This window comes from Passer domesticus, chromosome 2 (assembly GCF_036417665.1).
Source record: "Passer domesticus isolate bPasDom1 chromosome 2, bPasDom1.hap1, whole genome shotgun sequence".
Lineage (NCBI taxonomy): Eukaryota > Metazoa > Chordata > Aves > Passeriformes > Passeridae > Passer > Passer domesticus.
In genome coordinates, this window is record NC_087475.1 from 15,510,829 (window position 1) to 15,537,851 (window position 27,023).

The window sequence follows — 27,023 nt, forward strand, 5'->3', positions numbered from 1 at the left end:
CTGTACAGCAACGTGACAGCAGTGCCCAGCAGTGATGTGAGACATTGCAGTTTAGTGCCAGCCCAAGGCTCCAACCCCAGGAGCACCAGCAAGATTTCCCCCTCAGCAGCCTCTGCTGCCATCCTGCTCCCTGAGAGACATCACCAGCAGTAATAAAGTTTGCCTTTGGAAGGGCTGGCATTGTGTGAGCCCTTGTTCTGCACAGCACTTTCTACACAGCAATTATATCCTGCTCTATTTGCCTTTATGTTGTTCTTACCTGAATTAATTTTAGGGGATATAATAAACCTCATTTCTGTTAAATGAACCATCAGGGTTCAGAACCTTTCTGCAAGTTATACTGCTCTTTAATAGCACCACCTGACACAAATGAGCACACCAATCTCTACAAATAACAACAAAAATAATAATCATAGCATTTTGATGGCTTTATTAACATAGTTATCTAGCAGCTTGTACAATATTCATGCTGCATTTTTGACACTCTGTGGCTCAACAGTACAAAGTCTCCTTTTGGATGACCAACAGCCTGTGAGTTTGGATGATCATTGAAACATGACACTGAAATATCATCTCTGTGAAATTACAAGGAGGTGAAAATTAGTCCAGCTCTCAACATTTCTCAGCTTTAGACCTGTTTCTTCATGTTGTGGCTCAAGTATCTTTCAAAGGCCTTGGCTTAAACCACCCCTGAGAGCATCTGTGTACAGGTCTCTGAGCACCTCTGAATGGTTTTGCTCACATTCTTACAGCCATAATACTTGAAAACAAATCCCAGTTTCTGTCCAATTGAGGACAGTGTGGTCTAAAGAGCATATATGCCATGCCTTCAGAAAATTCCTTAAATTTCCAATAAAACTTTTGTGATATGTAGGTTATCGTGAAGGATGTAGAGAGAAGTTGGCTTTGTAAACATATTGGTACAATACCACTAATGCCCCTAGCTTGTGAAGACAGTTTTCAACCTAGTACAAGATCAGAAAAAGGTATTTTCCTCCCATTTTCCTCCTCATCCCTCGATAGACTGTTGAAATATATTTAATATTTCTTTTAAATTTGATCAGAATATGTTTTATAGGTCAGAATAAACTTTCCAAGCCTTGGGACTAATTAATTTTACTCATATTTCCATGGCAAAACCACCACAAATGCTTAAGAATTTTGCAACAGTTCATTGAAGAAGCTTCTCCAGAGAACATAATGGATGGACACTTTTTCATCCATTTCACATCTCAACACCAAATGCTAAGTCAGTTTTTAGTATTTAGTAAGAGTACTAAATGGCATTTCCAAATACTGATAGCATTCCTTGTGAGTTCCACAATACCTTGGTATTTATTTTTCCCTATGCTTAGATTTTGATCTGTCACCCCCATATATATCTATATCCATATCTTACACAGTCCTCATAAAGTTACTTCCACAGTCACCTTTTTTTTTCTTACAGCAACTTTCCATCACCTCATTAAAATACTGCACTAATTTACATTAATTTTTACACCCAAATTGAGTTTAGGAGTTTTTAAACTCTCACTTGGAAAGCTCTCCAATTTTAGTGCATTGAAATTCTCAGTTACCTCCAGGATAGTGTTTTTGTTAATCAGCTACTGCTACTCAGTTTTGGTTTTGCCTTTATTTATACTTGAAAATTCTTAATACATCAAACTTTAGCTCAACTATCTTAAACTCCAGAGACAATACAAAATGCAAATCATTCATGATTTTGGGAATCATGCAAAAAATGCATCTGATGAATACAAGAAAAAGAGAGAATATAGGAAGTATAAGGCATGCTCTGAAAGTAGCTTTCTTCTCACTAGCAGGGGACCAAATATTCACATTGCTTTCGAGAATAATCATTTCAAAGTATCAGACACAAAGGCTACACACTATTTTTATATGTTATACACATAATTTATAATAAAGGTATTGTTTAAAAGAAGAGACAGAAAATACCAAAACCACTCAACCATTACCATCGCCAACTCAACCTTGACATAATTGTAAGAGGCCTCAGACTCAAAATTTTCTCCAACTTAGGTCTTTAATCCATATTGAGGTGAACACTCTATGTGTGGAGACACGAGGCTTGACTCTATTTTCTCAGAAGTTTGATTTATTATCTTATATATTATACTAAAATACTACATTAAAACTATACTAAACGAACAGAGAGGAAAAGATGATTAGAAGGCTTGAAAGGACAAGAATAGAATAGGAATACACAACAAAATCTTGTGACTGCTCACAGCCTTGGCACAGGTGGCTGTGATTGGTCACTGATTGAAAACAATCCACATGGACCAATGGAAGATGCACCTGTTGCATTCCACAGCAGCAGATAGTTATTGTTTACATTTCTTTCCTGAGGCTCTCAGCTCCTCAGGAGGGGAAAAATCCTAACAAAGGATTTTTCATAAAATATCATAGTAACAAATCTACACTGAACAACTCCTGCAGAACTAGTATCTGCTGCTGAATCAATCAACGCTGCAGAAAACAGGATGACAAACACCACTCGAGGTCATCAGTGTCAACCTTCAGAAAGTTCTTAGGAAATATTTTTCTTTAACACTAAGCCACAGTTTCTGACTTGGGTTGCATTCATCTCAGGCACACTGATATTCTACATAGTCTCAGCAAAAAAGAGGTACCTGTAGATGTTTCTCCACAGATATAACTCAGGTGAAAATGTTGCCTGCAGTAGTAAAAGAATCTCTACACTAAATTAACGGGAAATCTGATGTGCCTTTATTCATGAGCAATCTGCCAGTATGCCAACGGTGGGTGATGTGATCACAAACTGTTGTGAGTAACAGGGGAGGTCATTTTGACACACAGGGAGAAGATCCATTCTTAGGTTCCACGGAGATATTTTGACATACAAATAACTTAAAAAGGAGACTATTTTGTACACTGAAAATTGGTTTATTTGCTTTTATAAGTGAACTCTCAGAGGGCCTGATTTTAGGAATACTCATCAATACCAAGAGCTTTACCCAGAAATTAAAAGCAGATGGCATGCAGTCAGTTTTGTTCTGTAACACTTCTGTATATACACAACAAGTTGTTTACTTTCTTTTCTAAACATCTTTATGAATTTCACAGGCAGAGATTTCTGACCTCTTGGTCTACAACAAGCATAACAATATCTCATCATTATCCTAACTCTATCCCACAGTTCTGGGTTTCAGTACATGAAGAGGCAAAGAAGAAAGCAGGAGACCTTCTCTCCGCAGACATTCATAGAACATGCCATGAGTTCTCTGTGTTAAGGAGATGCTCAGAGCAAATAATTCCAAAGAAAAGGAGACCCTTAACATCATGGTTTCTTACAAAAATTGGTGTCCAACAGGCTTTGAAACATTGCCTTTGTTTTGTACAGGCCCAATTCTTCCAAGCAGTCCTAGATCCTGCAATGCTACATCACTCAAAATGATGGATTGCAACTGGATCATAAGTTTGCATGTCTCCTTTCTAGGTGCAACTGCCAGACCTGTGTGTTAAGTGTGAAATGTATTTGGCAGTGGCAACTAGTACATGAAAAGATGAGTTTGTAAAGGACCACCAAGTCAGACAGAGGCCTGAGCAGGAGCTGTGTAGCTCATCTCCTTAAAGTGAGCTCCCCAAACAGATTTTTAATAACCATTATCAACCCAAAACCACTGTCTCAGAGTGTAAATGAAGGTTTACAATGCAGTCTCTCCCTCTGTGTGGTATCTCTGTTGATAGGACTGGTTCCAGCAAATCCAGTGACCCTCTGAAGTGCCCCAAGTACTGCACAGTGCCTTGGTCCCCAGCAAACTTAATTTCTGTTCTTTCTGAGATCTGACAATTCATTATATCTCTCCACTGTGCTGGCCTCCCTGCAGAAGCCCAGCCCTGGACTCTGGCCCCCTTGGCTGCTAGCCCTGTTTTTACCTTCCCTGACCAGTGCCCATCCCTCTCACTGCTTTCCAGGTGGCTCTGAAGAAAGCTTATAATTTTTAATCATTAAAAATTAGCATGAAAAAGTGTGAAGAAATAAATTGAATGCACTGGGTATCAAAAATCCATATCCCACACAGAATCACACACAGAGAATATTTTCCCTTCAGAGGAATCCAGGAATGATAAGGAAAACATGTCTGGTTTCAATCAGACATTCACTCTCAATTTAGAGTCCACAGATCCACCAGAAAAAAGTTGGGGGTAGCAGATCAAAAAGAGAAAACTACTTGCCAAAGATTACTAATGCCTGATGACAAGATGATGTTATCATGGTTTTCTCCATCACAGAATGCCTTGTAAACTGGCTCTGTTCTTCTGTGAGCAACAGTCAAGCGCAGTGTCCTTATCTCACCACACAGAGCAGTTAGAAAAACACATTCCTGTACTAAAGCCATCACTTGGGGTTGGTATAAGATACAGTAAGTAATAGAACTCAGATTTTTCTACCAAATAATACAAATCAGTTAAATATTTCCATCAAATTACCCTGTCTTACTTAGGAAGCCTTTTGTTAAACATGTAGCAACTGTAATTGCTCGGGAAGTATGAACAGACTCACCTTTTTTTCCTTTTCCTTTTTTTCTCCCCAATTTTTTTGTCACAATACCCTCAAGCTCATTTAAAGGACTAGGAAAATTAAATTATTGGTATTGTTTAGAACAATAAGAATTTACACTGAGCTATTCATCACACAAAAAAAAGGATGTTTGAATTTATTTGTCTGACATTTACATGTGCCATGTTTCCCCTGCTACCCACTGTCAATCTATTATTTATGGAAACAAGAGAACAGAAATAGGTGTACATGGTTTCAGACAAATCTACTGGCCTGTGCAAACACTCATTTCCTCCTTCATTCTGTTTAAAGCCTCTCTACTTTTGAAAAATACATGATTATTGCATTGAATAGCACCTAATGATGTAAAATTATGATATTACAAAGGCTGGGAAATTAATACTTTGGCTCTAATACAGATAGAGTGCTAATGTTGATATCAAACCACTGTATTTCATGCAAAGCATCAGTATTTCCTGCTGGAGTTGTCAGCCTTTCTAAGAAGATCATAATACTTAAGTGACACCAATTTTCAATTAACCTTTTTATTTATTTATATATTTATGTTTGCAACCTAGAAATTGCTTCAGAAGGCTTCTGAATTTCCTTGGCTCTCAGAAGAGCTGAGAGAATAGTTTTCAACAGGCAGCTCTTCCATGCATTCCCACTTCTATTTTAATCACAGGTATACCTGTATGTGAATTCAGTGTGGTTTCTTCCCACACATGTGGTTAACATGAGCTACTGATTTGTCAACACGCTTCTACAAATCATATCTACCTGATGGGAGTTGTCTGTGATAGTTTGGGCCACAAATGAAGTAAAGCTGGGTCCACCATCCTCTGTTTGTGGTACACAACTTCATAGCCAGGAGCTCAGCTTAGGTCAGACAGAAGTCAGAGTTTTGAGACCTGACCCCTAAGACCAACCAGTTCTGACCCAAAATGTGTTATCTTATTCTTAACTGTGTCAGGGGCCATGAGAGAAAACATGGAAGTGTAGAGCCTTATGTTCAGACAAAAATGTGAGAACACCTTGCAAGCTCTTCTCCCTTCTGGCCACAGATGAAACAACCAAGGTGAGGAAAAATAACTCTGCAAAACTTCCTAGACCCTCTATTAGCACTGGCCTAGAATTTATTTTTTGACCCTTTGACCTATATCTCAAAAAACAAAAAGAAAAAAGTCTGACTTTTCCCCCTCTGCAGCCAGGAAGCTAAACCTAACAGAAACAAACCAACAAACCAATACAAGCCGTAAGAACACAAGCAAGCTGAACCACACCCCATCCACCCTTGCCCCTGATAAGTGCCCGTGTGAAGAAACTCCACCTGTGCAAAATGCTTCAGCAAGAAATAGAACAGACAAGTTTTCCTCCTTGTCCTTCTCTAGCTCAGGGTGCAGGTATAAGGCAGATTGAGCTAATATAAACACAAACACCACCCCAAAAATATCCTCAAGGAGGATATCCAACAATATCCAACAATATCCTGCTTATCCCTTCAGCAAGGCCTTGGCACAGACCAGTAAAAGGAGACACCAGAACAGTAACCATACAAATAAGAGATTAATGGTGCTGTATTTCAGAGACCTGAAACAGCCTCTGGTGTATACCAGTACAAGAAGGTCGTGGGCCAGGAGCAAATGGACATCTGGCTTGGATGGGGCAGGACCACAGCAGTGCCAGTCAATGAACTTTCACAACTTTCAGCTGACATATCTCCATATACTGGTTTTGCAATTATTATTTGGACCCACATACGTTTTTAGCCCCCATTAATAGCAGTGAGGCCCAAAACTAATTCTGCCCTGAATGAAAAGGCACATGTCTGAAATCTGCTGCCCAATGATAGCTGTTCTTTCAACACTCTCCCTTGCTACCAAGCAAAGAAGCAAATCAGGGATCTCTCCTTGTATAGGATCTGTCCTATGCAGCAACAATCCTTACCACATTATATGAATAACACATAGTGTATATATATGTCAAAAGAGAGATCTATAGTGTTTTTATAATTATATAACTTTTTTGGAAATGCCAAGAATGATGCTCAGACCTCCACAAATGTACTCATGATACAGATGAACGATGCTTATTCACATTATCATAAAAGGCAAAATAGTAAACACCACCTTTTTTTCCCCCTGTAACAGTCTCTCTTAATGTTCTGTCTGCTTTTTTTGAGTAGTGCAGAGCACTGAATCAATGCTTTTAGAGAACAATCCCCAGTAACTCTGGACTCTCTGTCTTGCATGGTAATGTGGTGCTGATCTCTCTGTGGGTGTATAGACACAATAGGTTTTCCTCAGTGCTTTACTTCTATTTATAGACACAGTATAAGAACTTCATGCTATGTTGTCATCTGTATATTCAAATACAGATATAAGTATACATATATATATATATTATACAGGCACACACACACTTCAATTATACCATGTATAACTATTTATCAGTATATTTAACAATGAATACCTCAGCAGAGATGCCTAAGGAATTCCACTACCTTCCTCCCTTGTGAAATAAGACTCTTTATCCCTACTTTACATTTCCTACCTTTTAAACAGTTATTAACATTCAGAGGACCTTCTCTCCATCCTACCTCAATTTCTCTCAGAGAATTCAGCAATGGACCTTGTAATGAAGTGGGTTTTTTGCAGAATATCAACTGGACACTTTTTTTAGTGTATTCAGTGATGATCAAAAAATCCAAATAGATTTGGAAAATACTAATGCCCTCACAAAAGCTGTGTCAGTTATACTGCTATAACTGTCATAACTGTCCTCCTTATACTGTTCGCACTGTTTTGCCTATTACTCCTAGGATGTCTTCTAACAGCTCACACAATACCAAATTTATAGATTGTTTGAATTCCCTATCCTACTTTAATCCTTTTTAAAAGTTACCTTTATATTTGCCATTTCACTCTCCTCTAGTACCACTACTGATTTAATCAATAGAGTCCATAGCATAGCTGAAGGCTTTAATTTTCATATTTATGTTCCCTCAGGGATCCCAAATAAATAGCACCTGGTTCTGGTAATTTGTCTGCATTCACTCTATGTCTTCTAAACCTTACTCTTCTGACACTTCTGTTTGAGAAAGTTCTGTTTCAAACTCTGATCCCTGTAATACAAAGCCCTCTGATTTCAATGTCTTCTTGGTGGTGGCGTTCAGTGAAAAAAATTGGTTTCATTTTTCTGCATTTTTACCCTGTGAGAATTGCTGTTAAACAATGATCATCTATTGGCCCCACAGTCTTTCTGGCAGGCTTTCTAATATGCTTGACAAATAATTAAATTTTTAATTTTTATGTCTTTAGAAAATTGTTGCCCAAAGTATTTTTTTACCTTATTAATTTTGCATTTAACTTACATTCTTTTTCCATTTGAATGTAATGTTCATTTTAGCCCCTTAACTCCTAGTAATCCCCCTTCCTCTGATGTCTAACTTTGAAGACTTGTTTGGAGTTCTCTTCCAAGTTCTCTTTTTCCATAAATAGAATACATTCATTCTGACATTCCAGTATATTATATTTAAGCAATCACCATGTTATGCCACAATTTTTTCTTTCTTTTGGCAGCTCCTTTTCATTCCTTTGAAGTAGTTTCTTGATATTTATGTAGTTCTGCATTATTGCAGGAAGAGGGCTAAGTCTGAGCTTATTGTGATGATTATTGTGTTGCAGCTATTTAGCAGTAATGCTCAGACTCAGTCCCAGAGCAGGATCATTCAGGACTTGGTTCTCCTGACATTGCTTTAATGACTGCTTTAAGAAGCAGTCATTTTCAGGCCCTAAAAGCTATTCTCTGCAGAACATATCTCATCCTGGCATTCACCCTTCCCTCCTGGAGCTACACAGGGGAATCTTTTCTGTCAGTGTGATCTCTGCCATCTCCATGAAGATGTCTTTCTCACTGTCAAAAAATCAAGCAAGATTCAGAGGATAAACTGTAGAGACTTTAGCTTAATTCTCAATGGACATAACTTGTTTACTTTATTTGAATATAAATAGTCTAGAGCCAGGACTAAAACCTGCATCTTCCAACCTTTTTCCTTTAACCAGCATGCTTCTGCTCACATTCATTTCTGTCCCTAACAATTTGGCTTTTAAGGTCAGTACACAGATGAATAATCAGAATAGGAATTTCATGTTCAGCTGAAGGGATTCTCTGCCAGCAAGTGAGATGCCAGGAGAGCACTTTACCAGTCTTGTGGCTACTCCTGTGGCAATGCACCTGAAGCATCCTGTGTCAACAGAATTAGCAAAACAATGAAGCAGGACAAACTTTAACAGTATGAACTTCAGTTCCAGTGCTGGTTTAAGCTCCTTTTCCTCCAGGGTGACAGGACCATTCTGGTCAGACATCTGACATGATGCTTTCAGGTGTAAAGCTTAATCCTTTCTTTTGTCCATAGCACAGCAAGGAGGTGTCTGACCTCACCCTGTGCTTCTCTTCCACTTCACTCTCTCTGCTGTGTCAGCCATAGGCTCCTGCACGGGAGGGAGGGAGGGAGGGAGGGAGGGAGGGAGGGAGGGAGGGAGGGAGGGAGGGAGGGAGGAAGGAAGGAAGGAAGGAAGGAAGGAAGGAAGGAAGGAAGGAAGGAAGGAAGGAAGGAAGGAAGGAAGGAAGGAAGGAAGGAAGGAAGGAAGGAAGGAAGGAAGGAAGGAAGGAAGGAAGGAAGGAAGGAAGGAAGGAAGGAAGGAAGGAAGGAAGGAAGGAAGGAAGGAAGGAAGGAAGGAAGGAAGGAAGGAAGGAAGGAAGGAAGGAAGGAAGGAAGGAAGGAAGGAAGGAAGGAAGGAAGGAAGGAAGGAAGGAAGGAAGGAAGGAAGGAAGGAAGGAAGGAAGGAAGGAAGGAAGGAAGGAAGGAAGGAAGGAAGGAAGGAAGGAAGGAAGGAAGGAAGGAAGGAAGGAAGGAAGGAAGGAAGGAAGGAAGGAAGGAAGGAAGGAAGGAAGGAAGTTATTTGCTTTTTTCAGACATTAGAGGAAGCAGAAAGTGGAGAGTCTGTCTTCACTGCAAGAGGTAGCTTGTAAATTTGTCACAGCAGGACAGCACAGAGAGAGCTGAGCCCATGAAAGGCACTACCACTGGCTGCATCTGGCACAAAGATTTCTAAAGGGGATTGCACACTTTATCTGCTGCAATAAGCTGAGCCACAATTTTTTCTTTTCCAAGAAGGAAACAAGGAAGAAATTGACTGTCTGTCTTATTGTATCCTGAAGAAGGAAATTACACCAAACCAACACATGACTTGCTGCAGCAACACAGATACAGTCCACATCCACACAATCTAATCAGCTACACTAACTCGAGACAAGATCCATTTGGGTGATTCAGATTAATAGTTCAATCCAGAAGTACTAGCACATATTAAAGTAAGGCATTTTCCTTTTGTACAGAATTTGAGTTATAAATGGAGCTAACACCACAGAGAAAATAAGCCCTGGGCCATTTTCCTATGGAACAATGAAAAATGTGAAAAACAACTTCAAATAATAGTTATTTTATTCTAGCACCTACCTGCATAGCCATGCTATGCAGTGAATGTTGCTGATTAATTAATGAAGTCCATCAGATGATGCCTCCCTGTGAAGAGCATACAATCTATATTTCAAATTACTTTTGAATATTTAATCATCAGAAAGTAGAATTGGCTCATTAGTTAGTAATAATATATTAAGTTCCTCTGTCTGTCCCCAAATCAAATAGATAAAGCCTAATTAATAAAAGGCATGCCACAGAATATGTGTAGTCCCACTGGTGGCATAAACTGTAGCAAGGGAAGCTATAAACCCTGTATGTTAAATGTGCAGCAATGTGTTAATGGAGCACTGGAATAGACTGCCTAGTGAGGCTACGGAGTCCCTCACTGGAGATTTTTAAGAACTGTCTGGACACAATCCTGTGCCATGTGCTCTGGGATGACCCTGCTTGAGCAGGGAGGCTGGACCACATGACCTTCCAACCTTTCCCATTCTGTGAATCTATGACAGCCCTTCACTAACACAGATACTTTATAAAAAACCCAGAAATTATTTCAAAATATACAGTCTAAATACAGATCTTCCTCATCCTAGCTCCAACATCAAATTTCTCTGTGATGGGTTTTTTCTAGAACAGTACAGCACCCAAGCCTTTAAAAGCTTTTAAAGAGATATTTCTGTTCTCACCCTGCAACCAGTTGGGTGATTTTATTGGTAACAGAAAAATCTCATGAAAAGTACAACATATTTAGCTAGAATCATCACTCTAACATAGCAGTCACCATCTACCTGTGCAATGTTCACTCTCAAGAACAGGTTGTGGTATTTAGCCACACCTGCAATAAGCATCAAAGTCACAGTGTCCTGCAGGAGGGAACAGAGGTGCTCCTCTCCCTCACCTGGAGGTGATGTCTGTGTCCTTGACTTTCCATGGAGAAAGAAATCAAGCCCGCCCTATACAAATGGCCATGTGCAAACAGGGCACTGCCTCCCCAGTGACTTGCTCCTAGGAGGCACAACCTTTGCAGCCCTGAATTAAGGGCTGTCCCATCACAGAACGTAGGAGACTGCTCTACTCTGCTCTGCCTCTAGAAGGCTGAAGCCCAACCAGGTTCAAGTTAATGATGGTGAATTAAAATCTATAAAGGTGCTTCATCAATGTCATAAAAGACATTTTTATATCTTTGCTTAAAATTCCTCAACATAATTCCAGTGAGTAGCACAAAAAGAACACGAGTTCTGATATTTCTACTTTTGTATTACATATACTTATATATTTGAAAGCAACCCAATTTAATTTCACTTTGTAGCAATTCACATTTGGCAACCTTTCAGGGCAGCATAATAAATTCCAAACCCTGTAGGAATTATATTCAAATTCTAATAGGAATCAATAGCATTTATGAGAGTAGTTACAGTACGTAAAACCAGAAAATCAAAAGACAGTTTTTCCTCAGTGTTTTATTTTGTTATTTGAATACTGATTTCTATAGAATGTAAGGAAGTTACAGGTACATGTGCTAAGCTTATATTCTTCATAGACCAATATCATATATGTTAGTCTAAAGACAACAATTCTCACATTTTACTTTTGCATTCATTCCATGTCTCACTCCTCTTTGCAAACTACAGCATACACATTTCTTCATTTGCACTCTTTACACATTTCTGTCAGCCATACCTCTCACTGACAGTGGAATACCTTTCCTTCCCAGCCACAGTATGGGATTTTTAATCATAACTGATTCTCATTTTCGTTCTTCTCCCCTGACACTAAACATATTTGCCTTAATTTGCATATTAAAATCAATGTCACAGTCAATCATTAGGAGTTTATGGAACTCATAATAGTTGACATGGGTATTTTTTTGTCTCTTGGCTGCTGTGTAACATGAATGATCTTATAAACTTCCCAGTTGCTCCTCATAGCTTATCCCCTTCCTGCAGAGCAATTTAAGACATTGCATTCCAACAAAACAGGCTCCCAAAAGATTGATTTCTAAAGGAAGACAGAATGTGCATCTCAAACACATCTACAGGAGTAGGTGGATGTCAGTCAAGCCATGACAGAGTTCTCCCTGACTCCCACACATTCCTCTGTCTTTGCATTCCAAGGTCAAAGCCAGCTGCTTGCTGACTAATCTTCTCCCAGAGTTCAGTAATGAGTACTCATTTCTGATTCTCCATAATGATAATTTTTAACAAACAGGTTTCTCCCCCACCCCTTGGCTCTGAATGTCAAAATAAATTCACTGAACCCAGCAGGAATATGATCAAGTCCAGAAGAAGTTTTAAATTCAGAGGCCTGAAAAATCTTCAGCCATATGCTCACTTCACTAGTGCTCCTTCATTAAAATTTCTCCTTTTGGAAATGCACCTTGATTTTGAAACACTTCTATTTTGGCAAGTTCTGTTAGAATTATCTCCCATTTTCTTGTGAAAATTTATGTCTGGTGTTTTTTATTCTTCATCATTAAATATCTGTCATTTCTTAATTTGCATGAACTTTTGTACTTACATCAAAAATTATTTCTAAAATATTTTAAAACAAAAATGTTAATACTCAAAATTACGAGAGAGTAACCAATTTTGACCTCTTTTAGTGACTGACATATACTCTCAGATAAGGAGTACATAGCTTCAATCTCATTCTCAGAACTGCCTACATAAGAATATTTTCAAGATTCACAAACATTTTCTACTAAGGTGAATTGATTTAAAATACAGGACAGAGATGATATCTGCAGGTGTTAATTGGCCAACACTTCCATCTCTTTGGAACTGCTACTTACAATTCCTACATTTCCTAATAAACTGGTGCTTACTAACCAAGTACCTTTTCTCTTGATACCCAGCATTCAAAATAATTAATCCTCTATTTTGTGATTTTGCTGTTTAGATCTCAAATGCCATCTCTTTTTTACTTCCTAGTTGAGTCACAGGGCTGTTTCCAAGTAATGCTACCTATCTTCTATCAAATCTTTTGTTGTCCCTTCTTTTGCTGATTCTCTGCTCTGGCAAATCTGTTGTTTTTAAGCTGCCCTAATGACAAGACTTCAGCCCACATCTCCCTGACTCCTTTCTGAATTCATCACTGTTAGAGGGCCAAATATAGAATGCATCAATGTGCAATACTCCAAATGCAAAGACTTTTTACTCACAAGACTGGGTTGCGTGAGAACAAGTTCTGCTTGCCAGGATGAGTTCTGTGGCTTGACTTGATCCCCCGGTAACTACTGCTTCCAGCAAGTGAGATTTCCTCTGCTCACTTCTGTTGTAGCAGTCTATTCCCCTTCTCTTGCCTGCCCATTAAAAACACAAAAGGAAAAAATAAGGGATTTTACCAAAACAAAAAAGAAAAAAAAAATAAATAAACCCTAACAGAAAAAATAAGATTCATGTCTTTTAATAAAATTGCTTTCAAAAGCACTTACCACAATCACCTCATCTTATCTAGCATGGCCTATTGTCAGTGTTCATACTGTTACTGGTCTAATTTCTATAGTAAATTTTACAGAGCAGAAATTTTTCCTTCTTATTACCTCTCTCTGCTATCCTGTGGGCTAGTTTGTGCTTGGCTTCTACTAACACCTTAAGTGAAGGGGATAAAAGCCTGTTCTGCTATCATGTCTCTCCAAATTCTGCATGAAGTGCTTTGTTTTGGGGTTTTCTTGGCATAGTATAAGCTCCCAAGTAAAAGGAGAGACCTGGCCAGTTACCATATGTCTGTTAGTGATGCCATGTAATGGGATATCACCATTTTGAGACTTTCTTCATGTACTCAGATAGTTTTGTGAGGCATCAGCCACAGTGATGCCACCGCAAGAGCTGACAGAGGGATTGTTCAGCCCCACAAAGATGAAACCTTTTTTCAGCATTTTTAAATTGTCAGTGATCAAAGAGATATTATATTTATACAATGCTTTTGTAAAAATAAGAACTGAGTAAAAAATACAGCCAAGATTTAAAATAACAAAGCAAAACAACAGAGAAACCGTTTTACCTCACATGCAGCAAGGGCCACATGCTCACCAGTGGGAGTTACCTAATTTCCTTCACTGTAACAGTGCTGACTGTTGTGCTGGGGATTTGCTGTGAGCAGGCAGGCTCATAAGGGTTTTACCAAGCAGCTGTGGGATGCTGCTTGACTGCACAGAGGACAGAGATATTGAACATTCCAAAAAGTTCTTAAATCCCAGTTTCCCCAAACTGACTGCAAGAATCACCTTGCCTATCTCAGAGGTTACAGCTCCATCTCCCCGTGGCACGCTGCAGAGCTTGGCTTGACATCATTCCTGCTGGCCTCATCGTTTTGATGTGCACCTGACTCTCTATGAGCCTGGAAGGTAAGAAATACAGGAAAACAGCTCTATACAACTTCCCTTTGAATTCCATGTGAAGGTGTCAAGAATTTGTCTTACAATGAAAACTTCTGTAAATAGCATGGGGGAGAAGATTAGGTTTTCTTTTCTTTTCCTTTTGTATTTTGGATTATTTCCAAGATAAATAATAAATCAATACTTCTCTTGGTAGTGAAAACGCTTTTCCCGTTAGTTCTACTTTTAAATTCTTAGATAACTTCAAAGATGGCGGTTTATCTCCTTAGGACAGTAATTTGCTTATGAAAACTACCTGAAATCAAGAGAATCCACCCAACCAGACACTTCTCTGACCCTGGAAAATTAATGTATCAGAACATATGAAAGTAGAAAACATAGCAGAGCAATACTTTTTTCCTCCTAGCTCAGTGCTTGCTAAAGCACTTGAAGTAAAACATCTATTAATCTTTAAAAACATTGAATTTAATTACCCTGACTAATGTTAGCTTGTACCAAATGTTAGAGATATGTTTTCCTTCATAAAGTACAAAATGTTCTCCTAATTTTAAATTTGTGTAACTAAATTCTAGTCCTCAGAGCAATTTTCTACCTAATTTTGACTGTCAATTGGCAGAAAAGCAGCTTCTCTGCAGTGATCCAATCATCTAGTTCACTTCTTCACCCAAACAAATTTATGAAATGCAGTGGTTCGATTTGCTTTTTGAAAGTCCATCAGAGTAAGGTGTAGGGGTTTCCATGAGATCACTACACTTTTTATTGGAAACTCCACAAATATTCTGTCTTGCACTAACAATCTGGGATCTGACTTGCTTTATGTTGTCAGATGACCCAGATTTTCTGGGGAAGGGCTGCAGAACACAATACTTCTACTCTGACAAGGTGTTGTATGGTTGGGCTATAGGCAACCTCAGCTTTGAGGCAGGATAACAGGTTGTAAAAGCCAAAAATAAATCATCATTGGTCCTGCATTGCCTGCAGCAGATGTCCAGAAAGCCAGAAGCTGCTGCTTTTGCCAGTAAGGATTCAGTGGTAAATACTGAATGAAAACTGGTGCAAAGACATCATCATTCAGAGACAACAGTTCCCATTCTGACCCTTCCTATTCTTTTGTTAGCAGTGGCAAAATGAAGCCACGCTCACTGGATATACATATACACATTTGCACAGCTAAGCACAAATATGTGAATTATTAAACTTTTTGGAAGCAGAGATATAGGCACAGTGGAAAGGATGAACATTATTTTTGTTTTATATAATCTTGGCCCTATGGTACCAAGTCCAGTTGGGATTCTGAGGCTGACCTATAAGAGGGCCGACACATTTTCTCCTCAAAGAACATGAAAGTCCTTTTAATCCAGTCATGAGACATGGAATGCAAAATGTTAATGAAGTCTCTGGTTCATTAAACTTATCTTTGATCCAGTCTGAGTTATGATTATTCTGTAACAAAACCAAAACAAAGTCAAATATTGCTGTTAGCTTACTCTCCATACTGAGAAGTGATCCCTACAACTCATTATAAAGAAAATCCACACTGCCAAGTGCATTGGTTTGGCACAGTCTGGTTTTAGGCGGGGGGGGGGGGGGGGGGCACAAAGATTGCCCCTGCGAGGAGCTGCTGGAAGCTTCCACATGGGCAGCAGAGCCAAACCCTGATGGCTCTGAAGATGGAATGCTGCTGGCCAAAACTGGCCCGATGAGAGAGGCTGGTAACGCCTCTGTGTTGACATATTTAAGAATGAAATCAAAACATAGTTGGAAGTTTTTACTTCTAGTCAGAGAAGATGAGTAGGTGAGAACATGTGAGGGAAACAACATGGAGACACCAAGGTCAGGGAAGAAGGAGGGGAGGAGGTGCTCCAAGTGTGGTGAGACCAGGGTGAAGCAGCTGTGCCCCTTCATAGGGATCCATGGGGAATGCAGAGATCCACCCATAGCCCGTGGGCATCCACGGGGGATGCAGAGATCCACCCTCAGCCTGTGGGAATCCATGGGGGATGCAGAGATCCACCCAAAGCCCCTGAGGTCCATGTGGGATGCAGAGATCCACCCTCAGCCCCTGTGGGAGGTGCCCGGGCCGGAGCGGGTGGGTGCCCGGAGCAGGCTGTGATCCAGCGGGGGCCCGGAGGTGGAAGGGGCCCTGCTCCCCGGCTGGAGCAGCCTGTCCCTGGCGGGCAGCACCCCGCGGGCAGAGCCCCGGGCAGAGCAGGGTTGGGAGGGCTGTGGGCCCGGGGGCAGCTCACGCTGCCGCTGCCCTGAGAGCGGAGCCGCGCCGGGGCAGGGCACGGGAGCTGTGTCCTGGGCAGGGACCCACGGCCCCACAGGGGATGGGCTCCTCTCCCGGAGCAGCGAGAGAAAATCCCGGTGGTGAACTGACCAAACCCCCAGGCCCTGTGTCCTTGCACTGTCGGGGGAAGGAGGGAAGGACTGGGAGAGAAGGTGTTTCTAGGGCCTATTTTACTTCTCATTATCCTCCTCTGATCCACTAATTTTTAGCAATAAATTTCATTTTGCAAATAAAGTTGAGTCTGCTTTAGACTTGAAATATTTCTCCTGGTCTTTATCTCACTCATGAAACCTTTGTTAACTTTTTTTTTCCTTTTCTTTCCTTTGCCGAGCTGTGGCAGGGGAGGGTGAGGGAGAAACTCTCGTAGGTGCCTGGCACTGGGCCAGCATCAAACCACAACAAGTCTAAAATTCTTTATTCAGTGTCTCCTGGGCACTGTTTCCTAATCTATTAGCTTTACATTTCTTTTTTTCAGGAATAAGCTTCTTTGCCTGCATAGTGAAGTACTTTTATAGTATTTCTATCTTGCATTTCACATTTGTTCCTTGCTAATGGATTCAATGGACCATTCTTAACTGCAGCCTAAAATTGTTGATTATGGTTCACACATATACTCAAAGTAATACTAAACTCTGGATCAGAACTTATAAATTTAGACATAAACACCTTGAACAAGGAGGAAATTCCGTTTTTCAGAAATGCCAAGAACTATTAGAGGTACAAATGAACATAAGAGAAAATAAAACCAGTTCTAAACGGCAGAAAATCCTAAGATTCAAACTTACTCATGTAAAATGCATGACAGCCACAAAGAGAGAGGGAAAGCATTCATTAGAATGGAGAGGAATCACTTCATATATGAATGAGAAATCTTTGTTCAAGGAGCAATCCCTCATCACATCAATGTGCTTCTAGGATGTTTCCATGAACTTACAGAAGAACAAGGTACAGAGAAGGATGCTGAGAACAGCAACACCACTCAAGGCAAAAAAGGCATCTGGACAAAAAACCAGTATATAGGCCAAAAGTCTTCAGCCTGGAAGAACAAAATCAAAGAAGGATGAAATAAAGGTCTACAAAATCATAATTTAGAAAGTAGGAGCATCAACTGTTCAGAGATCAAAGAAAAAGGAGGTAGCTTTCTGAATGATATGTGTTTTAACTTCAGAACTCATTGTGCCTCAGTATTGTGTACAGGAAAGTTTACATAAAGTAAATTTTAGACATGTTTTCTGATGAAAAAAATGCACAAAAGATTACTAGGCATGAAAAGACGCTCTATCTCAAGAGGTGCCTAAGCCATGTGTGTCTGGAAGTTCAGCAGACATACTCAGGGGAAACATGTTGGGATTTCTTTCTTTTTCTGTTTTTTATTGTTGGCTGTTAAAGAGTACTTGCCTAGGTGGACCTCATGTCTGAATCCCTCAAATTACTTCACACACTTCATGCTTCAAAAAATATAACACTTACCTTCTTGCCTGTTATTCAGAGTTTATTTTCTCATCTCTTATTTTCTACAAGCTTAATCACTGTATAATTGTCAAAATACTAGATTAACATCATTTCCACATTGTATTGATAAAAAATGCGTAGTCAGTATTGTGTTTTATGAAAAGGAGGACCTAGTTGCAGAACTCAATAGCTAGCTTTCAAAAATTTAAATCCACTAGTGGTACAAGTAAAATCCCAGGATTTCTAAAAATACCCTGGCTTTTTTGATGGAGTAGCAACTGAAGGATTTTTACATGAAGAGACAAATTTCAAGGACTAATTATCTTGTGTACAGGAAAGAGAGAAGATCTAAGCACCAATCACAGCTAAGATAAGTGACATGCAGACAAGGGTCAGAAATGCTTCACCATTACCACAGCCACTGCAAGGATTTTGGGGGACATAAGCACATTGCCCCAGCACACAGCAAGAAACAGCATCCAAAAAATGGCCTCACATCCCTTGCTCAGTGAGCAAGGCCCGTCAGATACATGGAAGTGTCACAGAAAAGCACTGCACAAGAGCAAGTCAACTGCATGGGTATGATAACATATAATTAGTGTATTTTTGCTACACCCAGGGTCTCTGAGCAGCTCAGTATTCAAGCAGATGACCAAAGTTGGGCTTGGAGGAAAAAATATGACATTATATGTGGTTTTCATGTAGGAAAATGTCATACATCAGTCATGCTTCATAAGACACGTGGCAGTGCTTTCACTGGCTGCTACTGGGGGTCCTCTCAGACTGGAGGATGAAGCCCCTGCCTAACATGCAGTTTTGTAGAGCCACATCCATACACACACCAGCACAGTGTTCCCTCAGTACAATGTCTCTGGCAAGATACTGCCAAGAGACTGTGATGGGAGGTCTGATTGCACCCTGACCAAATAACTGAGGAGGAAAATAATGTTAAACAAAACTTCTGATCCTACACAGAGACTTGTTAGCTCATAACAGTCCAGTTATCTTCTGGAAGTATTAGAGGGAGGAAAAAAAAAAGGATAAAAACTTAAACTAACTAGAAGACTGAAATAATGGTAGGATTAGAGAAAAGCTGAAACCTAGCACTTCCTAAAGTTAGAAGACTGACTAATAACAACATAAATATGGGAAAATATTAAAAATTAAGAGAGAATTGGGCATTAAAAATACTCAACACAAGAGAAGAATGAAGGTGATCCATCACTGTTTCCTGACCCAAAAGACAGTGCAAAATTAAAATACCGGACATCTTAAAATATTTAGATTCTCACTGTTACAGCTTCACTTTTTTTTCACATTTATATGGAAATATAAATGTCTATTTCAGTATAAAGATGTGGTTAAATGACCACACTAACTTGCTTCCCATTAGCATTTCTCACTGTTGCCATCAATCAGTTGCAGATGATCCATTACCAGCTTCTGAGATGAAATGTACTCTCAGTTCTGCCAGGTACACACCATGCTAAGGGATACTGATTAGACCTTAAAATGTACATTAGAATAGCCCAGCATAATTTTCAGAAGAAACTATCAGTCTCTAATGCATGAAAGGACCCAGTCAGTAATTTCAGAGTTACATTTTGATGTAAGCATTTTCTGCCTCTATGGGAAGTTCCTTTTTATTTTGATAATTTTGCTAAGAGCCTTTTGCAAACTGCCTAAACATTGCTGAGATTTTACTTCCTATCAGCTGCCACAAGCTAGCCAAAATCTTTTTTCCCTCTGGTGAAAATGAGGTTGGGGAGTCACATTCACATTTTTCATCAAGACCCTGATGGTAAGCAAATGTGCCATAAGGGGTGCCTGTGTTTGTGTCATGGCTTTTCCCACATCTCTGGCATTCTTAGGCTGCCACCAGGCTGCAGGACCAGAGCGAGCTTGCCTGAGCTCACTCCTGCCCTTCCTCCTGTACACAATACTGAGGCACAATGAGTTCTGAAGTTAAAACACATATCATTCAGAAAGCTACCTCATTTTTCTTTGATCTCTGAACATTTGACGCTCTTACTTTCTAAATTATGATTTTGTAGACCTTTATTTCATCCTTCTTTGATTTTGTTCTTCCAGGCTGAAGACTTTTGGCCTATATACTGTTCTTTTGTCCAGATGCCTTTTTTGCCTTGAGTGGTGTTGCTGTTCTCAGCATCCTTCTCTGTACCCTGTTCTTCTGCTCCTGGTGCTGTGCTCAGGAACCCCTGGGGTGTGTGTGTGCACAGGCACACACATCTCACCCACACAGGAGCCAGCAGCAGCACACTCCCAGCTTGCAATAAATATGTGGGCAGCGTGTGGAACGGCCTTTGCAGACAGGAGCATAAGCTGAACACAACTGACAACCAGTTTATTCAAATATTGAATTAACTAAATAAAAACTAGCCTACCCCAGAGACAATGAACAAAAAACATTAATGACACCTTGTTGTTAGCCAACCCACCTGACGTCTCTCCCACTTTCTGTAAAAATTTCTTTTGTCCTCTAGTATAGGCTTCAAAATACAGGCTTCATCACAAAAATGTGTTTCTTATTTTTCAAACAAAACACTGGAAACTGAAAAAAAAAAAACCAAGAAAGCTTTTAAAGAACTCAGAAGCACTCTGTAGTGCTGTCTTTATTTTTAAAATGGCTACACTGAACAAAAATAATATGCTTTAAATTACTGCATGAATGAAAGAAGTGTCTCACAAAAATAAATAGCAGCTGCAGTACTTTTGGCTTTTAATGTTGGGGAAATCAGAAGCTTTGGATTTCTAAAGAAATCAACCTCTCTGTTCCTTATTGGGCACAGTCATACAAAATTATGGCGTCAAATTATGCCCAAAATTATGTTACAGGACCAATTTAAAATGAGAGCTCACTGTAATTTATTAATACAATCTGTCAAGAAGTTTAAGTTGTTATACATTGTCCCAAACAAAGTTAATTAGAGTATGACCACACTCTTCTCATAGGAACATCCCATGACAGGTAAGATAGCAGCAGGGCCTTGTAAAACTACTCATTAGTTTAGTCACCAAGAGACAGTTCTTTGGAAGAGGAGGTGCTGGTGGTCAGTTGAAGTGGTCACGAAGGTGCTTTGCATCTTTGGGATGGTCATTGTAGAGGGAGTATTAAGCAAACCCAGCCCCCAAAGACTAACAGGGTTTTTAATTGCTACAAGACATTAATCTGCTCTGGGATAACTGACCCTGTCCTGTCCAGGTGTGACTTCACCAAGTGAGCTGAGAGGGCCCTGGCCACCTCCCTGCAGCACTGTTTAGAGAGCAGGATGGAAAGGCTGTCATTGTCCATAGCTGCCACTCTTCCTCCCCACTGCAGCTGGTCACACCCCACCCTTGTGCCCTACACTCAGCTGCTGCCATTAATACAATTTCAATTATTGCTACCAGTTGCTATTTAATTCTAAAATCCAAGGGTGAAGTCTAATGCAGGCAAGAATGAACAATTGTACAACCTTTCTGTAAACAAATAATGAATCTCTGAATCAATTTTTCTACTTTGTGGGATAACAGGGGTGTTGTTTAACATACCAAAGTATCTATGTTCCTATTTCTTCTGTAGGAAAGAATTTGAGTAGCATGCCATGGAACAGGCAGGGAACTTGAGGTATGTCATGCAAATTTATGCAGAGCTGACTTAAAAGAATAGAAGCAGATTTTCTATATATATGCATGCCAATTACACCATATGATTCCATTTTTATTTCCTCTTCTGTGTCACCCTCCCTTCAGTTTCCTGCTTATCATTTCACACAAGCACATATGGGGGGCCACACCTTCCACTTGCACAAACCAAACAAAACAAACCAGCTATTTTTAAGAATCCATCGACAACTATTCATTCAAAGCTGTCCAGAGCACTCATCTGGGGTTGCTAGGTGACAAACTATGTATTCACCTCTCTTCTTATTAGCTAAAGAATTTAGCAAGAAGAGTGAGAGATGGAACTGATTTGAGCACTGTCCACCCAAACTGTGTCAAGCCTGCAGGAACTTGGACTGTCGACTGGCTCATATTTCTGTGAAACTTTATCCTCCCCAGCTGCAGGGAAGTACAAGTGTCGATTAGACAGAAGCTCCATCACACTCCTGAAAATGTTTTTTCATTATCCTGATTCAGAGTCTTAAATATTTGGTTGTAAGTGACACAGCTTAAATGAGACATGTCAATTTGTAACTTGCTGTTGCAAATTCTTTTTCTTTTTTTTTCCTTTTGTCAAATTCATTGTTGTTGCCAATACCCTGATCATGAAAATATGAATGGATGTGAATGACTTTAAGACTGGTAAGTTGCAGGAAGGCAGCAGTGCTGTTTCTCATCGATCTCCATGTAAAACAGTCCTACCATTGCTAGAGATACCTCTCAAAAGAGTGCACTGCTACACAACAGATATTACTGGACATTCAGCCACCTTCAACTTTGTGATAAAGTCCTGCATATTTCCCAGCCTCATGGTATCCACACAGCTTGGTGTTTAATGTCCCCAAATATCTTGATAGCTAGAAAATGATCACAGATGTTCTGCTAGGTTTTATGAGGTTTACTTCCAAGGCTGCAAGGTGCTACTACAAAACCTCAGATGGTCTGAGGATGGCTCACTTAATAAGTAAAAAGGACAGGCAAGATCATGAGCACAGGGTAATAGAATTGTACAGCAGAGCAGTCATCATTCATCCAAAACTCCCATTGCACTCAGTGCACAGTGAAATCACACAGTGAAGTCCTCAGCATTGATGTGGTCTGTCACCTTTCTTTTTCACAGTGACATGTGCACCAAGATGTTATAGAAGATGCAGTGCTGTATTCATGGACTATTCTAGCACTACCTGTGTGGTACTAAATGCTTACTGAAAAACCAAAGAACCTGATGTGCAATTCCAGATTCTGTATATAGAAAAGCCGGGTTCGCTCACACCACAGATATTTGTTTGTGGGACAAAAAGAGCTTGAAAAAAGACAATCCACATACTGCCCAAGCCATTGCTTTGCATGTAAGTACCCTACAAACCCGACACAAAGCCAAGGACAGATTTGGTGTGTTTGTTTCCAAGTGATTGCAGGCTAGATGTTGTAGGTGCACCAGGCAGGAGGGGAGAAAGGAACAGCTGGTTTTGCTCTGTCTGGACTGCAAGCAATGGTTGTCTAGACTTTTGGTGTTAACTGGCATCTTAAGGACAGTGGGAGGGGAGGGGATATTGGCCTCCATTCTATTCACTAAGGAGGAATAACTGTATCAACACCGGCTTGTAATTAAGTGTGTGCTTCCATGCACCCGAGGGCTACATTTAGAAGCATTCTTCAAGTGTGGGTATTGGAAAGTGACTCATCAGAAACAACATAAAAAATTAAAATCTGAATACTGATCACCCTTTTCTCTCACCTCCCTGCCTTCCTAAATGTAGGTTTTAAAAACCTTGTATATATAGTTATTCTAAGGACTGTGCCTCCAGTCCTTCCACCCACTCCATGCAGATTTACTTGAGGTCTTTTGCAAGCTCTGGTTTAGTAAATATATGCATAAAATTATTCACCTTCCCTGCTCTGCTCCTCTTACCTCTCTGACAGAGGTGTGGAAGTCATGTCATACTGCATTCCAAACCAGATTATTTGAGCCTTCTAAAATCAAACTGTGTTAAGTTAGGTTTGTCTTAGTTTGATTTGGTTTTGTTTTCTTTTCAGAAACCTCCCAGATTCCATGTCTCCTAATATAGAATATTACTGGTCTCATTACACAGTCTGGCTACATCTGAAAACTCAGCACAGAAAACCAAGCAAGCAAGATGTCAAAATTCTCAACCTGAAAGAAAAACAGCAGCACCATTGATTTTCAGGTGCCACATCTTCCTGCTCACTGACATATTCTGATTAAAGGCTTTCAAGTATAAACCCAGAATAACTTCATTGACTCTGGCAGAATAACTTCAAATTTACACAGCTGAAATCAAGATCTCAGTCCAACTCTCATTTTGTAGAATATAGCTTGATCTATAGCTTTGCCTAGATAGGCTTAGAATGTATGAGCACAAAACTAAAAAACAAACAAAAATAACCCCAGGAAGTAAAACACTTTGGAGTCTGTATCCACTCTTGTGCAGTTCTATTTCACAGCATCATGGATGAATTTGTCCCTTTTTGTTGGCTGCAGTAACTCCTTGTGTTATTTTACATCGTTATATTTCTTTTTTTGTTTTTGCTCATGCCAACAAGACCATGAGTAGGTGTCATATAAGATAAATCTCACTAATTTTAAAAAAGAAAAGCTAGTGAACAGGAGGTGATAAATGCTGTGCTGCCTACTCAGGTTCTGTCACATAAGATGTCACTTCTTTATTTTAATTATATTTTCTGCCAACTCACAAAAGCCAGCAATTTCTACTGCATGTGCTACCTTTTGCTATGAAATTATTCTGCATAGCCAATTGCAAAAAATCCACTTGTTTCTGTCCCAGTTTTTTTCCATATTCATTTTATGGCTGCTTCCTGATGTTCTATAGAAATTGTCTCTTCAGGAAATGTTAAAACATAAATAACAGCTTGTTCATTGCAAAATGACTCAGATTGCACACAGAACTAATTCTGTTTTCAAGCGTTAGTAAAACACATAGGGAGCCTAAAAGATCATCTGCATTTTAGATGCAGTTTAGCTACATCATGCTCACAGCTAGGTAGTTTTGGTAAAAAATTTTACTTGATTAAAAAAATTGAAAACTAAAGAGCCATGGTATCTAGAATGTACTAACAGTAAATCCTTATCTGTTTGCATGGCAGGTAAGAATTCTTGTCATCCTAGAAGGTGAATTAAATTCAGCTTCAAGCAACACCAGCTGTTTGATTGACTGCTGACATTGGCAGATGCTTTGAGCAGAAGGGCCACCCCTCACAGACCTGGGCTGAGCAATGCCTGCAGCTGAAACAGCAGCTTTTGTACGTGGACCACAGACACAGGGATGAAATCCCACATTTCACCAAAATAAAATTCACTTTACAAATGGGAATCGTTTAAAACAAACAATCCAAAACCCACTTGTTAAACTAGATGAAATCAAAGCCTGAGGAGAGTGAATCAAGACTCAAGTGTAAGGATTAAGTCCTGGAGGAGTTGTTAACACCAGGTTCACACCAGATTTAGTGCTTCTGTGAGTGAAGGAGGTGGAACTGTGGCTTTGACTAATTTTATTTAAAGTAACTCATCTTAAGGATTATTTTTAGTTACAGAGTGAGAAGCAATCAAGTAAATTGTTTATTTTTATTATTACACTGAGCTACAAATCAAAAGCTGGAATGAGAGAATGGATTTTAGGACAGAACCTAATCTAACCAGGAGTAGAAAAAGAACAGCACAGGAATGTCAGATATCTTAATCACACACTTGAGGGGCCATCAGATAGCTAAATTATGCTGCACACAACTTCAGATCCAAGCTTGGGTAGTTCAACTACATCAAAACTGGTCAGATCACCACCTGAATGCAAAACTGCATTTCTGAGGTAATCAGTGTTGTGATTTTTGTACTATAACTGTCCAGGCAGATTGGTAGTATTTCTGGTCATGTATCAACCTTGAACAAAGGAAGAACATAACTGCCTTTTCATTTGACCATTTATATTTCATTAATCACAGTGTCCTTATTATGCAGAAAATTAGACTGAATTAGAAACTGAACATAAAATTGAATTACATCTCAAGTTAAAATATAGATTCCCTAATAGTTTATCCTTGTCAAACCAGCAATTCAATGATCTCTTCTCTGTGATGAGCCTTCTAGGGACTCTTTGCTCAAGGATAAATTAAGTTCTCCACCCTTTAAGTGCCTGGAGCACTGCTCTGCAGAAATACTGATCAATTCAAACTCCAGCTCTGCATAGCAAGGAAGCTGAAGATCTTCAAAACCATAACATGATTTGGTTTCCTGGATCCATCTCTACTGCTAGATGTAGCAGAGGACTTGTACACTAGCACAGGAAGTATAACTTAGGCAAAAATTGCTAAGAAACATCAGCATTTTTCTTCTTGACATGTCAAGTTTCTGTATAGGGAGTGGTGGGGAAACATCTGCTTTACTTGACTTATTATAAAGCCAGTCCTTTCTCCTTCCTTTAGGGGAAAAAAAATGTAATGGAACATCACTTAGCTTACAGGAATCTTTAATTAAATGTTTGATTAAATTTAGAACAGACATTTTTATGTCAGACTTTGCATTTGTAAATTTTGAATTTATCAATAAATCACCCATATTATCTACGTGAAATCCATATTTGTTTACAGTACAGCAAGTAAGCCTTGGGCAATACTTTTCACAAATCTGTGTTTCTCTGAAGAAAACTTCTCTTTACTATGTATGTATGCAAAGTTTTTTCTAAGTATAAATAAATCTTCCTGGCCTGTATGTTCTCTGTGTGAGACAAACATGGGGCCTATGCATAACTGTGAGCCATTTTGCAAATATCTCTCCTCACCAGAGGGGATCCAGTTTCTTTGTCCCCCAAGAATATTGCATTTGGGAACATACAGAACCCTTATTTTCCCCATTTGGAGGATGGGGAAATTGGATTTGGAGGCTCTTTCTCCCCTCTGGCTCATTGTGTGACAAGCAGGACCTTGCTAGGGGAATTTTCCTAACTTTACACTTAGGAGTCTCGGGCTCACAGTTCTACACTACAATGAACAAGATGGTGACGGGTTAATGGTATCCTTAGAGGTCTTTTTCCACCCTAATGGATGCTATGATTCTATTATTCTTCACTATAAATGGTCTTCATGCTGTTCACAGTGCCACGATATTCTCATTCTCTGTGTATCACAGAGAATACTCTGTATGCACATCTTATCCAACACACAACCCCCCACTTCTGGTTCTCTGTAGGGGTTCCTCCTGAAGCAATACCAGGGATGA

The 27,023-nt window shown here is 39.6% G+C and overlaps 1 long non-coding RNA gene across 2 annotated transcripts; it reads left to right on the plus strand.

Annotated features, from left to right (window-relative positions):
* The first annotated feature begins 13,412 nt into the window (after window positions 1-13,412).
* On the plus strand, window positions 13,413-26,683 carry LOC135293401 (uncharacterized). Of its 2 annotated transcripts, none has more exons than XR_010355531.1 (4): window positions 13,413-14,376; window positions 22,893-23,121; window positions 23,810-23,961; window positions 24,899-26,683. It is a non-coding gene; the product is annotated as an uncharacterized LOC135293401 (long non-coding RNA). The 2 variants fall into 2 exon arrangements; XR_010355532.1 differs by lacking the exon at window positions 13,413-14,376 and adding an exon at window positions 21,185-21,737.
* The last annotated feature ends 340 nt before the right edge of the window (window positions 26,684-27,023 follow it).